General features: G+C 38.4%; 1 non-coding gene across 1 annotated transcript; it reads right to left on the bottom strand.

Annotated features, from left to right (window-relative positions):
* Window positions 1–554: 554 nt before the first annotated feature.
* Window positions 555–661, bottom strand: LOC121208210 (small nucleolar RNA R71). The gene has a single exon (XR_005903157.1). It is a non-coding gene; the product is annotated as a small nucleolar RNA R71 (small nucleolar RNA).
* Window positions 662–14383: the final 13722 nt, after the last annotated feature.

Raw genomic sequence — 14383 nt, 5'->3', positions numbered from 1 at the left:
CAGGACCATTACTCTTTAACGAAGAAATCGATCGTACAATTTGAAAAAATCAAAGAGAAATAAGGCGTAGTTTACGCTACACGGAGAATGAGCGAGAAGACGATACTCAAACCCCAACAGACGAGATGGCCGAAAATCCAGGCGATCAGCTACCTCCTGCAATTGCAGCTAATTAAAATCCTACTCCACGTACTATGTATAACTATGCTAAACCTTCTTTAACAGGAACTGAGTCTAGTATAGTTAGACCTCCTATTGCTGCGAAAAATTTCGAACTAAAACCTAACACCATTCAGATGATACAGCAGTTTGTTCAGTTTGATGGTTTGCAGGATGAGGATCCCAACACGCACTTAGCGAACTTTCTTGAATTTTGCGATGCATTCAAAATCAATGGCATTTCTGATGATGCCATTCGTCTTCGGTTATTTCCCTTTTCACTGAGAAACAAAGCTAAATAGTGGTTGAACTCGTTACCACGAGGGTCTATCACTGCTTGCGAACAAATGACCGAGAAATTTTTACTAAAATATTTTCCACCAGCTAAAACGGCCAAATTACGTAATGATATCTCTTATTTTGTGCAGATGGATTTAAAAACAATTTACGATGCATGGGAGAGATACAAAGACTTACTGAGAAGGTGCCCTCACCATAGGTTACTGCTTTGGCTACAAGTTTAAACATTCTACAATGGTGTGAATCCCTCGACAAGACAAATGATTGACGCAGCTGCTGGCAGAACCATCAATAATAAAACACCGGAAGAAGCCTATGAATTTATAGAAGAGATGTCACTAAATAACTATCAGTGGCAAGTTATAAGGACAAAGCCAACAAAAATAGCCAGCGTCTATAACATCGATTCAGTCACCATGCTCTCAAATCAGGTTGAACTTCTCAATAAAAAGATTGATAGTTTTCTTGGTTCTACGCAGGTACACCCAGTAATGAGGTGTGACTCAAGTGGAGGAGGTGTGCATACAGAATATCAATCCTTCAATCCCACAACTGAAGAGGAACAAGTTAACTATATGGGTAATAATAACTTTAGATCTCAAAATAATCCATACAGTAATACTTATAATGCAGGTTGGAGGAACCACCCCAAATTTTCCTAGGGAGGTCAAGGAAATCCAAAGCCAGAAAATCCTCAAGGTTTTCAATAGCCACCTTATCAATAGGAGAAAAAACCAAACCTTGAAGAGATGCTTTCTAAATTCATCTCGGTGTCAGAAACCCGTTTCCAAAATACCGAGGTAGCACTTAAGAATCAACAAGCATCGATCTAAGGACTCGAAACTCAGATAGGCCAACTGTCCAAACTAATCTCCGAACTACCACAACGTAGCCTACCAAGTAATACTGAACCTAATCAAAGGGAACACCTCAATGCAATTAGTGCCCAAGATAAAGAAGGATTCATTACACCTGAGCCAGAATTACCGCAAGACAACACGATGAACAAAGGACGAGAAGAGGTAAACAATAATGATCCCAAATAGGTAAGTACAAATCATGAACCTCGTGTGCCATATCCTAAAGCGATGACGAAAGACAAAACAGAAGAACAATTCGATAAGTTTGTCAAACTCTTAAAGAAATTACATATTAAGTTACCCTTTTATTGAAGTTCTTTCGCAGATGCCCAACTCAGCAAAATTCTTAAAGGAACTTCTGAGTAATAAAATGAAATTAGATGCTACATCGCATGTGGAACTCAATGCAGTCTACTCAGCTATTCTAAAGAATGAGCTACCTAACAAATTAAAAGATCCAGGGGTTTTACAATTCCTTGTTTAATTGGTAGTCTATCTGTGAATAATGCTTTAGCTGATCTAGGGGCAAGTATAAATGTTATGCCGTATAAAATGTTTAAACGACTAGGTCTCGGTAAACCCAAACAGACTAGGATGAGTATACAATTAGTTGGCAAAACAGTTAGATTTTCTAAGGGTATTATTGAATACGTTCTCGTTAAAATTGATAAATTTATTTACCCAGTAGACTTTATTGTCTTAGATATGGATGAGGATAACGAGGTACCTTTAATTTTAGGACGACCATTTTTAGCAACTGCCAGAACCATTATTAATGAAGGTAGAGGAGAGCTAACACTTCGTGCAGGTGACGACGCAGTAACACTCCAAGCACGCGACTCAGTCAAAACCTCTAAGGCTCAAGCCAATGCTATAAAACTTGTCAATGATAAAACTAATATTCAATCGTCCTTACAGGAACTTTTTCAAACCAAGATAACAGAGACAGTGCGCTACTATCACGAAGAGAACAAAGACGTCCATGAAGAACGAGGACTACGGATAGAGGAGCTAGACGAATGGCAAGAACACAAACCGAGAACACATGATAAACCGAAACTACGTAAAAACAAGCCTGCTACCTCTCCTAATCAACTTAAGGTTGGCGATACAGCTTTACTAGATGCCGTTGATCCTCACATTGTCACTACCACAACAAATGAGGAAATCCCTCTTACGGTACTTAGTATTTTCCCATTCGATACGGTTGAGGTAAGTCATCCCAAGTTCGGCTCTTTTAAGGTAAACAACACCCGTTTAAAACCTTATTTTAAAATTGACAACAGGAATGAGGAGTATGATCTCCTCGAACCACCATGATCATTCAACGGAGAGGTAAGTCGAGCTTAGACTATAAATAAGCACTTCTCCGAAGGCAACCCGAGCACTAACATAGTTTGATTTCTTTATTTTTAACTTTTCACACTTCGAATCAATTAACTTAGTCTTTGAATTGCAAAGTTTTTCAGCACACACAGCCAGACTCATGGGCGTGCCTAAAGCCGTGGCCGAACAGGGGAAAAAACACGACCGTATCATTATTTCCCCATAACACGAGGTGCGATAAATCCCCACGGCCGTGTGACATGGCCGTGGGTGAACTTGATAGGAGACCATGGGTATGGGAATGAAAACCCACGGGCATGCCAGGGACAAGGTTCAATTCTGTTTCTTCGACACGGGCGTGCGACATGCCCGTGCCATTCAGCCGTGTACAACAATACAAGGGCATGCTACCATAAAACACGGGCGTGGGGGAAGCAAATAAAGCTAGTCACGGTCCTGTGATATGGCCGTGTTTGACACACGCCCAAGACACACGGGCGTGGGACAGTAGCCGGGTATGACCTAAATTGAAAAATTTGAAAAACACTGGCTTACCCTCAAAGTACATGGGCTTGGCCCTAGACCGTGTGCACCTTCCCTATATAAACAAACCATTGTTCATCTTCTCCCCCCTTTCAAAACCCTAGCCAAAAACTCCTTTTCCCCACTTCCTAATCCTTATTCCAGCCACCATTCCCAAGATTCTCACTTCCCCAACCCTCATACCACCCTGAAATCCATTCCCCTTGCATTAATCCCCACTTTCCCTTCTCTATACCCTCTATTTTTCCCACCACACGGCTTCCTCTCTACGTCACATGCCTGTGCTCGCCACCACACTCTCGTGCACCGCCATACAACAGCCTCTGGTTCACTTTCTCAACTTTATTTTTCCAATTTGTATTGCTACATTACTGTTCTACATGCTTTACATAGATTTTGTAATATTTTGCTTTAGACAAGTAAAGAATTTTCCTTAGAATTTTATATATTTGAATTATCTAAGCCATTAAATAGCATATACTAGTTTTGGGCCTCTTGCTTAACTACTGATGTATCTTGGATTCTGTCAATGCTCATATATTTTTAGGTACATTAGGTCATCATCAAGGGGAAAGAAGCCCACGGTCTCATCCTCAAAGTGACGTAGGGGACTGGGTTCTTCCCCGGTGCGTGCTAAAGTCGAAGTTCGGCACCCATTCCTTGAATTTCCACAAGCTTCGTAGGAGGAGCTATTTCAGATACTACGCGCACGACCCATCACCATAGGTCGCTGCATCAACTAGGCTGTCTTAGAGCAAGTCCAGCTCACTAACGCCATCCGTCCCCTCCTGTCCACAGATCCATGTGAACGGTTCTTCGCTATTACTAAGACAACTTATCTAGAGCTAACTCTAGAATTATGCTCTACTTTTCATTTACAGGTGGTGATGACGAACAATGATGACCTAGGCACCATTAACTTTCGATTAGGTGGTCTAGTTCATGCGATGAGTGTCCCAGAGTTTGGAGTTGCTCTGAGACTTTACACCGATGAGTTTATGGAGGAGGAGGACATGAATGCACTATCACGCAATATCCACACCCCCCTCCTTGTGCTGGAAGGCTTTAGCACCACTCTCTTCCACCTACGACCCTAGCCGCTCGAAGGCCTCAGCTCTCCCCCCTTCCCTACGATACCTCCATGCCATATTGACACACACCTTGATCAGGAGGAGAGAGAGCACCAGCGTCGTCACCACCCACGACGCCTTCTATTTTTGCTGCATGGCAAATGTACACGTGACCGACTTGGCCTACTTCATTGCTTTTACCATTCGCCATTAGACCGAGCAGCACCGGAAGGGAGTGATCTCTATTGGCCCCTATGTGACGCGCCTTGCCAGACACTTCGGCCACCTCAACACCGCGGCCCAGTCATCAACGCTTACCCTGATAGGTTAGATGTCCCCACAGGGAATCACGGCTATGTTACACATGAGGATGATCGGGCACCAACGTGGGACCGATCCTCCTCAGTACCGTCTCTCGCATGCCATTGACAAGGAGGATCTTGAGGACATCCCTGATAATGTTCCCCCACAGCATGAGGAGCCTTCCACCGCGCCACCTAGGGAATGACCAGTTCATGGGGCTACTTCATTGGTACATCTTTCCGACTGACTCGTCCATTTTGAGTAGTATTGCACTACGTAGTTTGAGATGATTCACGAGCGAGATCGGCGACGGGATCGACAGATGGATGATATGCAGGCCATGATGCAGCAGCTGTGCCAGCACTTTCACATCGCCACTCCAGCACCACCACCTGAGGGCCCCACCGATGAGGATCATTGAATCCTCCTTTTTTTATTTATTCTTATTCTTATTTTTATTTTATTTATTTAATTTAATTTATTTATTTTATTTTTATTTTTATTTTTATTTCAATTTTATTATTTTTCTTTTGAAAGACATATCTATATTAGTAAATTTTACTTTTTTCATTTTTTGGTATTTCTAACAAGAAATTCCACTACGCTCTCTTCCACACCAACTGGAATATTTTACAGAATGCGAAAACAAATGGGAAACAATACCTCACGAGTGCCATGTTCAACGACCCAATTTCTTCATCTAGCCAAGAACAATGGCAACTACCACTTTCCCCGAACACTCCATCCTCAAAATCAAGCTCCGCATCCATATAACAGGGAGTTTCACCTCCCTTCCTCTTATGATTTTCTTTTTTCTGAATAATCTATCTTTGTACATTGAGGGCAATATACATCTTAAGTGCGAGGGGGGTGGGTGAACATGAAACCTAACTTTTTGCATTATTCTCAAATCCTTGAATTTGGTCTTGTGCTTAAGTGATTTTCTCATAATATTGATAGAGTGAATTCTAATTGATCTATAATTATTGTTAATATGTTGTGAATTAGACTAAGGGAATTATGCATGATTATTTGATTATAGGAGCTTAAAGAATCGAGCATGATAAGTTGATATTTTGAGAACAAATATTTTTTTAGATTATTTTCCTAAATTGAGGTATTATCTTCAAATCTTTAGTATACAGGAATGACATCAAAAACCCAAATTTTTGGGGAGATTTTTGAGCCTTTTGAGCATATAGCTTTCTTTCTCACTCACTTCTTTTGTGGTTTGAGTGTGTCAACATTGAACTGTTATTCTAGAATTTTCTTCGATTATACATGTCAAGATCACAAGTATGATTTGATATACTGAGATGATAAAGGCACCTAAGATTTTACCCATTTACTCTATAAAAAGCCTTCCCACATAATTAAACCCTTAGTGAAACCCCTTGAGCCTACTAACCCTTCTTCATTGATTAACCCTCATCATTAACCCATTAACCTATTATTGTTGAAATCCTCCTACTTAATTTGACCCTTTTTATCGAGATTTAATTTAATATTGTTACCTCGTTATGTTCACCATTTTTTGTTATTGAATCATGAAGTATGATTTCTATATTGTATCGATTTGATTTGTTCTTAAAAACAAACTCTCGGTATTTATATTGTAATTCTCAGCAAGTTAAAGTTGTCATGAACTCATGTAAAATAGTTCTAGATATTTGTTTGTGGTTCAGTAATTAAGTTTTTGATAGTGAGGTAATATATTGAAATTATTTCGATTCTAACCTTTGTCCCTTCAACCTGTATCCATACTTGTAACCTAAAACCCATTACAACCATGCAAAGACCTTTTGATTAGTGTATCATATTATTTAGAAGTGGTGGAGATTTGATTTTCATGCAAGCCTATAGTAATAACTTTTCATGTTAGACAATCGAGTACTTAATCTTGAACCTTAAACACTTTGAGTGATTTGAGTGAATCTTTAGTGAGGATTTCATTTCTTGTATATTTAGGACTAAAGTTAATTACTTAGAGGAAAGAGATTACCTATGATTTTATTATCAAAATATTCGATTTAGATTGTTTGAGGCTTTTAGTGCCCCTATAGTTAAATTCTCACTATATGATTTTTCGGGGAATAATTTGTAACATTATCAGTCATGCTTATACGATTGAAAGGAATGAATTCTAGCAGTAAATGAGAATTTTACTTGAGGACAAGAAAATGCTTAAATGTGGGGGTATTTGATAAACGCCAAATTATACAAATCTATACCCAAAATACTTAGCATATTTATGGATGTTTATTACTAGATTTGTGGATTTTGGTGCTCTTAATCTGGTTATTTCTTGTTTTGTACTCAGGAGAGCACCAAGAGTCGAAAGGAGCCAAAAACGAGCTAAAAAGGGACAAAATAGACCAAATCGAGAAGATGACACGGCCTAAGCCTTGCCATACGGGCATCTCACACGCCCATGGCCTTCGGGGGTGTCGACCAAGGTTTTCACGATTCACTCGGCCTAGCCATTGAGCCCACATGGTCGTGTGTAATTTAACGGATAGAACACGGCCTGGTAAACACGTCACACTATCGTGGCACACGGGCGTGTCCCTTTTTCAAATAGTTGTATTTTACACGAAAAAGGGTACTTAGGGAGGAAGAAAGCCAATCCAAAGCCTATATAAACACCCTAAGTGTGACATAGAAGGAGGCCGCTCTTTCCAGAAATTTTCTGGAATACAAAACCACACGCCAAGAATATGACACCCCTAATTTGACCCTAGTCGGAAAGCGGTTTCGGGACCGCTAAACCGAGTAACCAAATTATTTGAACATGATATTTATTGTCTAAAATAAATGTGTGAAAATTTTAAGCTTCGATTTTGTAAATTTCATGTGAATTTAGTCAATAGGACTTATGTGTGACATTTTTGAAATGTGATAGATCAAAACATAAGGACCTATTAGTGCATGTTGAAAAAGGGGGGACTTGCATGTCAATTTTCCCCCCATCTAGTAGTGGCCGGCCATGACATTAGGATGGACAAAGGGTGATGGGCAAAACATGTCATAGACATGTTGTGTTGGTGCATCATGGGAGGAAACAATAAAATAAAGAGCATGGGCAATAAAATATTAGTGTTAGTAGGATGAGAAACAAAAAAAAAAGAAAGGATATGTGTGATTGTCCCCCCCTTTGCCGTGAGTTGAAGGAAAGAAAAACAAAAAAAAAGTGTTCATCCTTTGGTTCATCCTTGGCCGAAAATTTTAAGGAGGAAGGAAGAAGAAAGATTGAAGAGGTTCGGCCATGCATGTAACTAGGCTAAGGTATGTTTGATGATGTTCCATGAGATGCATGCATGTTTTAGTTGTTAGCTTGAGTTCTACCTAGCCCATAGTCTAAATCTTGCTATGTGATGGAAATGACACTCGGCCATGGATGCATCATTCTTGCTTGGTGTTGATGTTGTGTTGGTGAGATATCAAGTTATTTTTGTGACCAAGTTGAGATTTGAATTTTTGGAATGAGTAAGGTTTTCGGTTATGTTGTTTTGTATGAGTAATGGATTGTTGAGTTCGTGCTATTATGAATAAAATTGATTAAGAGAGGCTTGAGATAATTAAATATGCATGTTGGTGGTAAGATGAGCATTCGGTTTTTATCATGGAAGCATAGGAAGCTTGTTAAAGTTGAATTTTAGAAAAGTTAAATGTGTGTGTGCTTGTGCTAGTGCCGAATGTGCCTAGGGTGATTTAGCATTGAGTTTGGTGTTATATGAATTGAGTTTTATGGTTTTGGATTTTTAAATGTTGATAAATACTTTGAATAATATATATATGTGGCTTTGAAATGTGAAACTCGGCCAAGTGGTTATAAGCATGATTTTAGAGATTCAATGATATTCGGCCGATTTGAATAATTCATGGCACCCCAAGCAAATTAGTTTTAGATGTTAATAAATATTGAAATTATTTAAAAGCATATTACCGAATGTGATTTTAGTCAATGATTCGATTATGAGTGCTGATTTGTTTTATAATTAGCCGAATGTGTATATGTATACCATGATGTAGTTTAGCTTAAAGAAAATTAAGGTGCTCGGAAGGTGATTGTCGTGGATAGTTTAAGTAATGAAATTTAATTTCTGTTATGTAAAGTGACGACATTGCTGTTTGCAAATTTGAAGTTAAAAATTGTTGATTGAGCATCAAGAGCTTATGGAAACAAAGTCGGATCATGGAAAAAGGGAAATTGGTCGAATAGTCGGAATTGACGTACATTAGCGATCGAGGTAAGTTTTAAGTATTAAAGCCTATAATGTGATTGAGTATTATATGTTAAGCACATATTAAAAGAATCATAACTCTATTGTAAATTTTTATGCATATAGCCTAATGGCTATTATGAAGTATAGGTAAGTTATTGATATGATATGTTGCCAAATGGATATGATATTATGAAGTGCTAAAAGGATATGTCAGAAGAATAAAATTGTGATAAACCTGCTCAGGACAGCAGCAGTAACATGAATTTAGAAAATCACCATAAATTTATGGATTTGAATTAGAGGCTGAATGAGACATGAAATTAAAGCTTAATGAGTCTAGTTTCTTATAAAAGAAACCGTGTAAGCAAAGGGATTTCCAATGATGAGATACTTAAAGTTGTGTGAGACAGCGCAGAATGACACTGTAATCCTCTATTATGTTTTTAGAAAATCATTATAAATTGTACAAAAATGGTTATAAGATAAAATTTATATGCTTAGACTCCTTAATGAGTCTAGTTTCAAATGAAATCAAATATAACACACTTTGAATTCTGTAAAATGAGAAATCTGATTCGTAGTGAAGAGTGGTCAGATTAGTCAAACAGTGAAACAGGGGAAACTTTAAGAAAAATCTGGTATTGATTGGCCAAACCTAAAATTCTGGAAATTTTATGGATGGAAGATATACGAGTCTATATTCAGGAAAAATTAACGGAAAGTGATTTGGAGTTTTTTAGCTCCAGTTATAAATGATTTAGTGACTATTGCTCAGGAAAAACAGCTTGTGCTGAATTTGAGATTGTGTTGTAAACCTTGATAAACTTGTTCTAGTTGCTCATAAGCTATCGATTAAACCCATACGTGAATTCTAAATTGTGATATTGGAAAATGATAGATGTAGATTCCGCCAAGAAAGTGTATATATGTGATAAGGCCTAATGACCGATGTGATGAATGTGAAAGTGTATATGTGTGATACGGCCTAATAGCCGATGTGATTAATGTGAAAGTGTATATGTGTGATAAGGCCTAATGGCCGATGTGATGAATGTGAAAGTGTATATGTGTGATAAGGCCTAATAGCCGATGTGATGAATGTGAAAGTGTATATGCGTGATAAGGCCTAATAGCCGATGTGATGAATGTGAAAGTGTATATGTGTGATAAGCCCTAATGGCCGATGTGATGAATGTGAAAGTGTATATATATGTGATAAGGCCTAATGGCCGATGTGATGAATGTGAAAGTGTATATGTGTGATAAGGCCTAATAGCCGATGTGATGAATGTGAAAGTGCATATATGTGATAAGGCCTAATAGCCGATGTGATGAATGTGATGAATGTGAAAGTGTATATATGTAATAAGGCCTAATGGCCGATGTGATGAATGTGAAAGTGTATATATGTGACAGGGTCGAGTGGCCAACGTGATGGATGTGAAAGTGCATAAATGTGATAAGTCCCGAAGGGCATTTGTGTCAGTACTAAATTCGGTTTAAAACCCCGCAGGCTTTATGCGAGAATATTATCACTGATTAATGTCCGTAAGCTTCGTGCTCGTACTATATCCGAGCTCTAAAGACCCGATGACTACGTGTGGGAATTTTGTCCGGGTAAGACCCGATAACGTCGTGTGGAGATTATGTCCGGGTAAGACTTCGTAATAAGAATTGCTTATAAATATATTCAATGCGAAAGGTTAAACAGGTATGTACTCCAAGCTTATATGTGAGCTTGATTTGCACTAAATCATAAGGTAGTTATGTGATGCATACAAGAGCAATCTATGAGACTATTCCTATGATTATGTGACATCGAATCAGTGTGAGAGGTGATGTGAAATCATACGATATATCTATGTCACATGAGCTCACTTTTATGTGAAAGTTTATCTGCCTATTGTATATGATGAGATGTGCATATTCGGTAAAGGAATGGTATGCCCGAAGGAAGAGTGAAATAAAAATACAAACAACTATGTTATAATTTGATTGTTATCTGTTGACACTGCTTAAAACTTACTAAGCATTGTAATGCTTACTCCGTTTACTCTGTTTCCTCTGTTTTATAGATCTCATTGCGAAGCTACAGGCTCGGGGATCGTTAGCAACTAGTCACACTATCACTATCCACTGTTTGGTACTGCTATGTTTTGGATTATCTTATGGCATGTATAAAATAGACTAGTGGCGGAAGAATATTTTGGTTAATGTATATAGCCATGCGAAAATGGCTTATATATGTTTGAGCATAATATTATAATCATTTGGTATGGAATGGTTAATCACTATCATAATTTGTGCTATTTATGCTAAAAGGGCTAGTTGAATCATGGAAACTATGAAATAGGTAAAGTCTACCTTAAAGGCAGATGCTGGCAGCAGCAGTGATGTAGATTTGGAAAATCACTAAAAATAGTAGGATTGGAATTAAATAATGAATATATTATGTAAACGAACCTTGATGGATCTATTTTCATAGGAAAGTAACGAAACGATCATATGGACAGTATGTTAAGAGATATTCAGGTTCTCGTGAGACAGGGCCAGAACGGTTTCTGGATTCCCTGTTCCGACTTTGGAAATTCATTATAAATTAACCAGAGATAATTAGGAGTCATGCCATACATGTATAGATTCCTCTCTGAGTATAGTTTCTATAGAAACAAACGGCATCAGTATTGAAGCTCTGTGCAGGGAGATATCCAAGTTGTAATGCGCAAAGGTCAGTGTAGTCAATCCCTGTAACATGGGAGACTTTGACTAATAAACTGTACTAATTGGCCCGACCAAAAATTCTCGAAAAAAATATGTAGATGGGCATATGATTCTAGTTTCAGGGAAAAATTATGAAACTGATTTTCGAGTTGTGGAACTCAAGATATGATTTTTAAGGTGACAGTGTCGCAGTTAGCCAACTGCCTGGAAAATTTTAAAATGGACTGCGATAGTAAGCGAATTTAGTCTATTAACCCCTCGTGTCCGACTCCGGCAACGGTCTCGGGTACGGGGTGTTACAATTTTATTGGTATCAGAGCTACGGTTTAGTCGATTCTAGGACTAACGTAGCACGCGTGAGTCTATTTATACATGCCATAAAGTGATAAAATGATAGTGTGATGATTTTTGGCTATTAAAATGTGTTTACTGTATTGTAATGAATCTTGATCCCGATCGAGCTGTAGCAAGCTTCTGACTATGAGAATTTGCGATATAACTTCATTTAGATATGCCTAAATTATTAAGTTGATCAGGTACGTATCATGTACTCGTATTTGAATTTCGATTTGGATTGAATTATAAGGGTATAAGTGATGCAATTTTGAATGAGTGTTATGACTATAAATGTGATTTTTGTATGTGGCTATGGAACTGGAAGTTGAATGGTCGATAAGCATGTTGTGTTTGTATTCAAGTAATGTAAATGATTTACTAATGTGTATTGCTATATGTGTATATGTATGTAGAGACGAAATTGTCGAATGTAAAAAGGCAGTGAAGCGTATAGAGTGGTTGGTTTTCAGCACTAAGTGTGCGGGCAATAAGTGTTCACGGTTGTGAGATTGGCACTAAGTGTGCGGGCAATAAGTGTTCACGGTTGTGAGATTGGCACTAAGTGTGCGGGCTTGAAATGCATGGCACTAAGTGTGCGAGTTTAAAGTACATGGCACTAAGTGTGTGTGGTTGATTATTAAGCACTATGTGTGCGAACCCACTATATATATATATATTTTCTATCAATTATTTATATTAAGGGTGTGACCTTACCAAGTCGATTTCGGACAGCGGAAAGGGGTAAGTTCTTGAGTAATAGAGCTTAAATTATGATTTGATTAGATCATGTTTTAAGGAAATCAAAATCATGCTCTTTGTGTGTGGCTATTGAGCCGAAATTGCAAGAATGATAAGTGTCTTATGTTTGAGTTTTGCTAATGAAAATGAAATACGAATGTGTCATGATTTATTGTTAAATGTGCATGGTTATTCGAATGATGTCCGGGCTAAGTCCCGAAGGCTTTGTGCTAAGTGACCATATCCGGACTAAGATCCGAAGGCATTGGTGCGAGTTACTAAATCCAGGCTAAGTCCCGAAGAGCATTCATGCTAGCGATGTATCCGGGCTAAGTCCCGAAGAGCATTCATGCTAGTGATGTATCCGGGCTAAGTTCCGAAGAGCATTTGTGCTAGTGATATATTCGTGCTAAACCCCGAAGAGCATTCGTGCTGGTGTTATGTCCGGGCTAGGTCCCGAAGAGCAATCATGCTGGTGACGTGTATTCGGGCCTTCGTGCCTAGTAGGCTTCGTGCCGGTAATTTGAGCAAAGTTTAAGTATTCATTACTATACGTGTAACACCCCGAACCCGAAACCGACACCGGAGTCGAACACGAGGTGTTAACTGACTTTAACCCCTTATAAAATTTATTCATCAATTAATTCCACTCCTACTATTTTTAGTGATTTTTCAATCTCATGACACTGATGCTGCCAGCATCTGTTACGAAAGTAACTAGGTCCATTTCATGCCTACCCTTGATCCAACTCAATCGAACATTCGTGCCATTTTCGCATGGCTTAAAGTTTACATGCCATAATTCAAACACAACGTACTAGCTTATACATGCCAAAATGTTCTTCTAAGCCAACTAAGAAGAAAGTACCAAAACTTGCTATCCGGTGTGATGACTTCGATGACGGCCCGACCACGCAAAAATAGATGAGTCCAAGCAACCTATAATGGGTGACAAGGAAACACCGAGTGAGTTTATAACTCAGTAAGTCATAAGCTATGCACTACCATCCATCAATAACATTATCACAAGAGAAAACAAAATGGAACGAGGCTAATTACTCCATCCATTCCGAACCATACCATAGTTCCTCCAACCTATCAATTCAATTTCATATCAATTCATGCATTCACATTCCATATACTCATCAATAGGACATTGAAACATTTTCATAATTCAATTTATTTTCGTTACAATCAAACGACTAAACGGCCTTTCACCCATCCTACGATAAATTTTATGTACGTGACTTCAAGTATATTTGTCACATAGGTTCAAACTTACCGAGCTCAACACCAAGTATAAGCATAGCACATAATAGCCATGTACTCAAAACACTTACCCGATCCGCTGTCCGCGATCGACTCAATAGTGTCGCACACATAGTGTCCGTAATGATTCACGAATGTATATCGAGTCCGCACACTCAGTGCTATATAATCAACTCGCACACTTAGTGCTACATAATCAAATCGCACACTTAGTGCCGCATGGTCAATTCGCACACTTAGTGCATCATATTCATTTCGCACACTTAGTGCAACATAGTCGAATCGCACACTTAGTGCTGTACAATTTAATCCCGCGCACTTAGCGCCAATCTCATGGTCATAAATGGTTATCCCGCACGTTTAGTGCCGAGATCAACAACTCAGTACATCTTACCTCTTTTCTTTCATTCAACAATTTCATCATCACATACGTACATGCATATATATATATATATGTATATTTATTCATTCCATTCAGCATCAATACATACACATTATGACCATTTGAAATAATACCAACTACATGCTTAAT

The sequence above is a fragment of the Gossypium hirsutum genome, chromosome A01, assembly GCF_007990345.1.
Source record: "Gossypium hirsutum isolate 1008001.06 chromosome A01, Gossypium_hirsutum_v2.1, whole genome shotgun sequence".
In the NCBI taxonomy this organism is placed as follows: Eukaryota; Viridiplantae; Streptophyta; class Magnoliopsida; order Malvales; family Malvaceae; genus Gossypium; species Gossypium hirsutum.
Note: the sequence above shows the minus strand (reverse complement) of the source record. Positions and strands in the feature narration are given on the sequence as shown.